Source organism: Chrysemys picta, chromosome 16, assembly GCF_011386835.1.
Source record: "Chrysemys picta bellii isolate R12L10 chromosome 16, ASM1138683v2, whole genome shotgun sequence".
Taxonomy (NCBI): Eukaryota; Metazoa; Chordata; order Testudines; family Emydidae; genus Chrysemys; species Chrysemys picta.
The window spans coordinates 7697421-7703469 of NC_088806.1; the positions used below are offsets into that span (position 1 = coordinate 7697421).

General features: G+C 52.3%; 2 non-coding genes across 2 annotated transcripts; one reads left to right on the plus strand and one right to left on the minus strand.

Moving 5' to 3' along the window:
• Positions 1-4000: 4000 nt before the first annotated feature.
• On the minus strand, positions 4001-4074 carry TRNAN-GUU (transfer RNA asparagine (anticodon GUU)). The gene has a single exon. It is a non-coding gene; the product is annotated as a tRNA-Asn (tRNA).
• A 1328-nt stretch (positions 4075-5402) lies between these two features.
• LOC112060981 (U2 spliceosomal RNA) lies at positions 5403-5592 on the plus strand. Its single transcript, XR_002890057.1, has one exon. It is a non-coding gene; the product is annotated as a U2 spliceosomal RNA (small nuclear RNA).
• The last annotated feature ends 457 nt before the right edge of the window (positions 5593-6049 follow it).

Consider the following 6049-nt stretch of genomic DNA (forward strand, 5'->3'; position numbering starts at 1 on the left):
TCCTCACAATCCTTCTGTCCCTGCTGCGCCTGCTCTGAATCTTCAGAACATTGTGGCCGTAGAAGCATCTCCTGACGCCTGTCCAGGAAATCTTCATTTTCCCTTATGCAACGCAGAGTCGACACTCGTTTCTCCAGTCCTCGAACCTTCTCTTCCAACATGGAGACCAGCTTGCACTTTGTACAGACAAAGTCGCTTCTGTTCTGTGGAAGAAAGACAAATATGGCACAACCTGTGCAGGTTACAACAGCTGATCGCTCACCTTCCATATCACCGTCCTCTTAAGAGCTTCCTCAACTGTTGCAGGAACTACTCAGAGAAACCTGCAGATGAAAGCCTCAGTGCGCTCTCCCCACGCGAGCTCCCAGGCAAACTCCCGCTGTTAGCCTCTGCTGTTCGCCGCTCAGCTGGTTCGCTGCTGACTGCCCTTATATACCAGTCAGGCCCACTCAAGGCCCACCTGGAACAAAGCACTCCCAATTCACACTTTTCAAACAAACAGGCAAGCAATCAAGCACACGGTCAAACTGACCAACTGTCCCAGCAGCAGGCACTCAGATACTCACCAACACAGCCTCCCTAATGCAGCACTTAGCGTACCTCCTCTTGGACAGCTCCCAGGCAAACTCCCGCTGTTAGCCTCTGCTGTTCGCCGCTCAGCTGGTTCGCTGCTGACTGCCCTTATATACCAGTCAGGCCCACTCAAGGCCCACCTGGAACAAAGCACTCCCAATTCACACTTTTCAAACAAACAAGCAAGCAATCAAGCACACGGTCAAACTGACCAACTGTCCCAGCAGCAGGCACTCAGATACTCACCAACACAGCCCCCCTAATGCAGCACTTAGCGTACCTCCTCTTGGACAGCTCCCAGGCAAACTCCCACTGTTAGCCTCTGCTGTTCGCCGCCTGTCCAACATGTCCAAGTCCAGCTGCTCCAAGGCACTGAATATCAAGTGCCTCCTCCTGGCCCCCCGAATCCCTGCCACATTCCATGTTGCCACTTTAACAGATGCCCCTTCCCCGGTACTGCCCTCGCTCAGCTGTGCAGAGGAACTTTTATCCCCAATCCCTGCCCCTTCTGGCACCATCTCTGAGGGCCGCCCTGCCTCACTCTCTTCCCGCCGGATTGGGTCAACCAATAAGTTGTGTGGGAAAGACAGCTCACATCCCTCATTATTATGAGTCAGGTGGGCCAACTGGGGCAGAAGCCCACACTATCTTTTCCTGCTGCAGAGCCCAAGACCTGGGATTTGACTTGGGTGTAGGCACCGCTGCGCTCCCAGAAAACAAGCCACCCCTGGACAAACAGGGATGAAAGGGCTTGCCAAAGGCTGGGATTAAACCAGGGCCCTTTGGATCTTCAGTCTAATGCTCACCCAACTGAGTTACTTTGGCAGCTGTGTGGTACTATTATGGCCTGCTGCTTCTCTGTCTGGGATGTTTTTGTCAGACGTGGCACACAAAAAGGACATCATTGTGAGCGGCCCATGAACGCAAGACTAGCCTTTGCCTGCCTTGATCAGCTTGACTTGCTTCCTCACCCTGTTCCTGCCTTAGCTCCCGGGTTACCTGGTGGCGGAAGGGGATTGGGGGCCAGTAGTGCAGGGAGGAAGTTGAGCTGGACCCTGAGCTAGACTCGACCCTGGCAGCAAGAGTCTAGTCACCACTCGCCGCCCACCCTGTCGTACTGGCTTCCCTCACTGGGCATCATTTAGGGAGGGAAGTGGGGCTTCTGCCTCCCCTCCCCGATTTTCATTCCGCAGAGGAGTGCGAACAGGAAAACGAACGGCTGCTCCACACCCCCACCGGAGGAACCCGATGCCCTTAGCTGTGGTGAGTAAGAAGTGTCTGTTGGCTGACAGGGCCTGTCCCCGAGGAGCTGGAACAGCAGCTGCCGCCTCCCACTCAGCTCCAGGCTATGGGAAATGCTCATTGCCTGGCTGCATGGGCGGATGCTACTCCGTGCTCTGGAGAGCATCTGTATTGCTCTGTCAACCCCCAGTCTTCACTGAGCCAGTCTGATAAGGTCCCAAGTGCCCCCTCTGCCTGAGAGTCTGTGCAGACATCAACCCCCCTGCCAGCCCCCACAGCCAGCAGCAGCGCTAGCCCCAACCCCCAGCATCACAGGGGCACACAATGTACTTCCTGTGGGTAAATAGCTCCTTGTCGTCCAGCTGCTAGAATGAGAGCCAGGAGAGAGCAGTGTCTGGCTCACCTTGGGGGAGTGATGAGTGCTGATCTCCTTCAGTCTCCCCTGCAATGCTGGTCAGTTTTATTGTCACTGTCACAGTCCGTGCTTCCCTTCAGGGCCATCCCGAGAGGGGTGCTGTGCATGGGACAAATCCCCCCCTTTCTACCCCCAAGCCCTGCCCCCACTCCACCCCTTCCCCCAAACTCCCACCCCTGTCCCATCTCTTCCCGCCCTGCACCTTCCTACCCCATTCCTCTCCCTCCCCCACCTCTTCCCATCCCCGCTCCTCCCGCTTCCCTGCCAGTGCCTCCTGCACATCACTGAAGAGCTGATCACTGGCAGGTGGAGGCGCTGAAGGGGAAGAGGAGGAGCTTGTCAGCAAGACCTGTAGCGGGGGCAGAAGCTGGCTGCCGGTGGGCCCTGAGCACCTATTTGTTTCTCTGTTGGTGCTGCAGCCCCGGAGCACCCATGGAGTCGCTGACTTGGCTCCTTTCACACTTTAGAGAGAGGAGCAGCAGCCACGGTTATGGCTAATCTTTGGGACATGGGACGCTAGGTGAGTGGCAGAGGCTTCACCTACTGGAAGTTTGCCTGACACCGCAGGGACACAGTGTGAGGTGGTGTCCCAGGGATCTCTATGAAATGAGCAGAAGAGGATTTACTTGGGGTGGGGAGAGAATTGAGAGCGTCTCAGGGGTTTGTATAGAGGTATTGCCCAGGTTAGAGACTGGCTAAAACACAGGCCTCGCTGTGAACAGGATTCAAACCTGCGCGGATGAACCCTATTGGATTTAATCTCCAATGCAACAAAGAGTCCTGTGGCGCCTTATAGACTAACAGACGTATAGGAACATGAGCTTTCGTGGTTGAATACCCACTTCTTCGGATGCATTCAAAAGTTAAGAGGGAAGGTACTGCGCATCTGGGGGTCAGGCTTGATTTATGAAGGATTACAGGTATAGGTTGCAAGGAAATGTTTACAAATACATGATACAAAGAGTTGAAACTTCAGTTAATAATCAGAGGGGGTAAGATACAGAATATAGGGGGATGTTAATATTTTGACATTGCATAGCATATAACACATACAGTCTGTAATATCCTCTACCCTGAGCTGATTCCCGACATTTGCGCTCAATCCAGCTGGGTCTCTGTGGCGGCGGGCGTAGTAAGGGGCAAAGAGGGCCCTTTGAGGCTCCCAGCAGGTATGGTGCGGGCCTTCTGTCCTGGAATGAGGCAGCAGTGCTTCCTTTCTGCCCCCTCCCTCCACTCCACCGGCAGGCGGCTGCCGCGGGAGAACATGAGGGAGGCTCTCAGGATGCTAGGCAGCTCTGTGTGGCTGTCAGGGGAAAGAGCCGAGGCTCCTGACTCGACCTGCCATTGACTCGCGTGGCTCTGTGCTCCGTCAGCCGGGGCGGGCAGGGTTCGGGCGTCACTCAGGCTTGGGCAGCATGGCCACGCTTTCCTGACGAGGCATGAGGCAGGCCAAGAGCTCTGCGCAGCCTACAGGGAAGTGGGAGGGAGGCAGTCTTCGAGCCAGCGTGTCTCATCCGTTTCTCCCTTGCCTGCTTGGGCGGAGGCAGGAAGGGAGCGAAACGTTCCCGGCTGAAGGTTTTGCCTTGAGGATTAAGCCCGAACCTCCGGCATGGCTGCTGGGAGATGGGTTTCTGAATGCCATCCAGCGCGCTCTTCGGGCCACCAGCTGAAAGCACTGAGGCCAAGAGGGACGGTTTTGAGGCGGCAAAAGGGGGCCTTTGAGGCTCCCAGCAGGTCTCCAGCAGCGAGGAAGTAGCACAGGCTTACCGCCGTCCCTGGGTGGGCTCGAACCACCATCCTTTCGGTTAACAGCTGAACGCGCTGACCCATTGCGCCACAGAGACAGGGCTCAGGTGAGCCCAAAAGTCAAGAATCAGCTCAGGGTAGGGTATACCATAGGTGTGCAGTGGTTAGACAAGAAACAGCAAGGAACTGGACTGGTATGGAGTGAAAGTGTGTCTTATGTGTGCCTGATGACTGTACGTTTGAGCTAGTTCTGTGGGAAGGAGGAGAAAAGAGCATTGGGGCTGCGGTATAGCGCTTGCGTATGCTTTCTCTGATCTGTTTCTCTGTAAGAGTTAACAGGGAGAGATTGTTAGTCGCAGGTCAGTGGGTGGGTATATGCAAATTAGGAGTGTACAGGGAAACCAGTGAGAGAAGGAGGCTGAAAGACTTCTCTATCTTTTGAACAGAATGGTGTGTTAACGGTTCTTGCTTTGAATTCCTCCATTGAAGTCATTTCGGGGAAGTGACCCTCACTTCGAGTTACCTAGTTCTCAAAGTCACGTGAATGGTGTTTGGTGCATGTCTGGGAGCTCGTCATGGTGAGGTAGAAAGTGGCTGGGGACAGAGGGGCTGCGTAGCGTCCGAAGTCATGAGTCTTGTTGCTGTATTCTGTGTGAGCTAAGATCAAGCATAGCAGAGCTCTTCACCGGCCAGCCACGGGACCAAGAGGCGTGAGCCAGAGTGACGTTGGGCTTTGACTACAAAGAAAGGACCAAGAGACTTTCTTCCTTGGATCATATGAACTGGACCCATAAACTTCCTGAACACTAAATGTCAGCAAACAGGGGTCACTCCATTCTTATCATCATATACACTCCTTATACTCTACACTTGAACATAGCTACTTTATGAACTTCATCCCCTCCTATCTCAATGTCTCTATTTTGACCCATCAACCTTTTCCCCTCAATTGCGGATATAGCAGATGATGTATTCCTTATGCCACGGGATTTTAAACCAAACTTTGCATCCTTGATAATCTGTACGTTATTCCCTGATAACGAGAAACTTCTATGCTTAAACTCTGTACCGTTCACTTTTTTTTTTAACATCATCTTAATAGAGACATTTGTACGGAACGCATTACAGGACGCCGTCAATACCACATTGAGTAATCGAGACCGCTGAGCAGGGAAATAACCCACTTCCTTCTCTGACACGTACTCATTCGCTACACCGATACTGACTTGGACTCCTTATACATTCCATGGGTTGTGTACCCGAGCCCATTTATCCACTGACACTTTAAAAACTCTTGCACCCCAATCTGGCTCTATGCTGGTTTTGGGTGATATGTATGTATCTCTTCACCCTTGCAACCGATACCTGAAATCCCTCATAAATCAAGCCTGAGCCCCAGAAGCACAGCATCTGAACTCGTGTATATTTAATTTTAAACATTAACTTTAATAAAAATTGTAAAACCTGTTCTTATCAGTTTCATATCTGATATGTCCTTTATTTGAGGACTGCATGTTAAGTTGATTTTTGAAACAGGAGGCTGGAATAGGAGCTTGCTCTGTCCACCTCACTCATTGACCTGGTATTGCAGTGTCTCTGGGAACGGGGCATCTGCTTTTGGGGAGAGTCTCATGGTTAGAAAAACAGGAAGAATTTCACTGTGAAGATGCTGGTTTGATAAGGTGTTTTTTGTTTGTTTCTTTCTCTCTTTTTAAGAATAGCCTGGACTCATTGGCGTTTTGATTTCTTTGTGAAAAAATATTGCTAAAACTTCTTGGGTGTGTTTTCTGAGTCTATAGATGTGGGTTTCTTTGTCTTGCTGGAGGATTGTTTTAAAAGCCGGGTGTGACGGGTCGGGTCGCAGAAACCCCTTTGGGGCTGCTACCTGATGTGCCTAGACTACCTCCGAGTCTGTTTTCTCTGCCAGCTTGGGATTTCGGTACCTTGCCTGTTTGAGCCAGACGCGCTTGCCTGCCGCAAACACAGATCCAAGTCTGAACCACGTCCCCCACAAGCTGCAGGCTTAACTGAAAACTGTTGAAGAAGTGCTCCCGTCTCCGGCACTCGGATAGC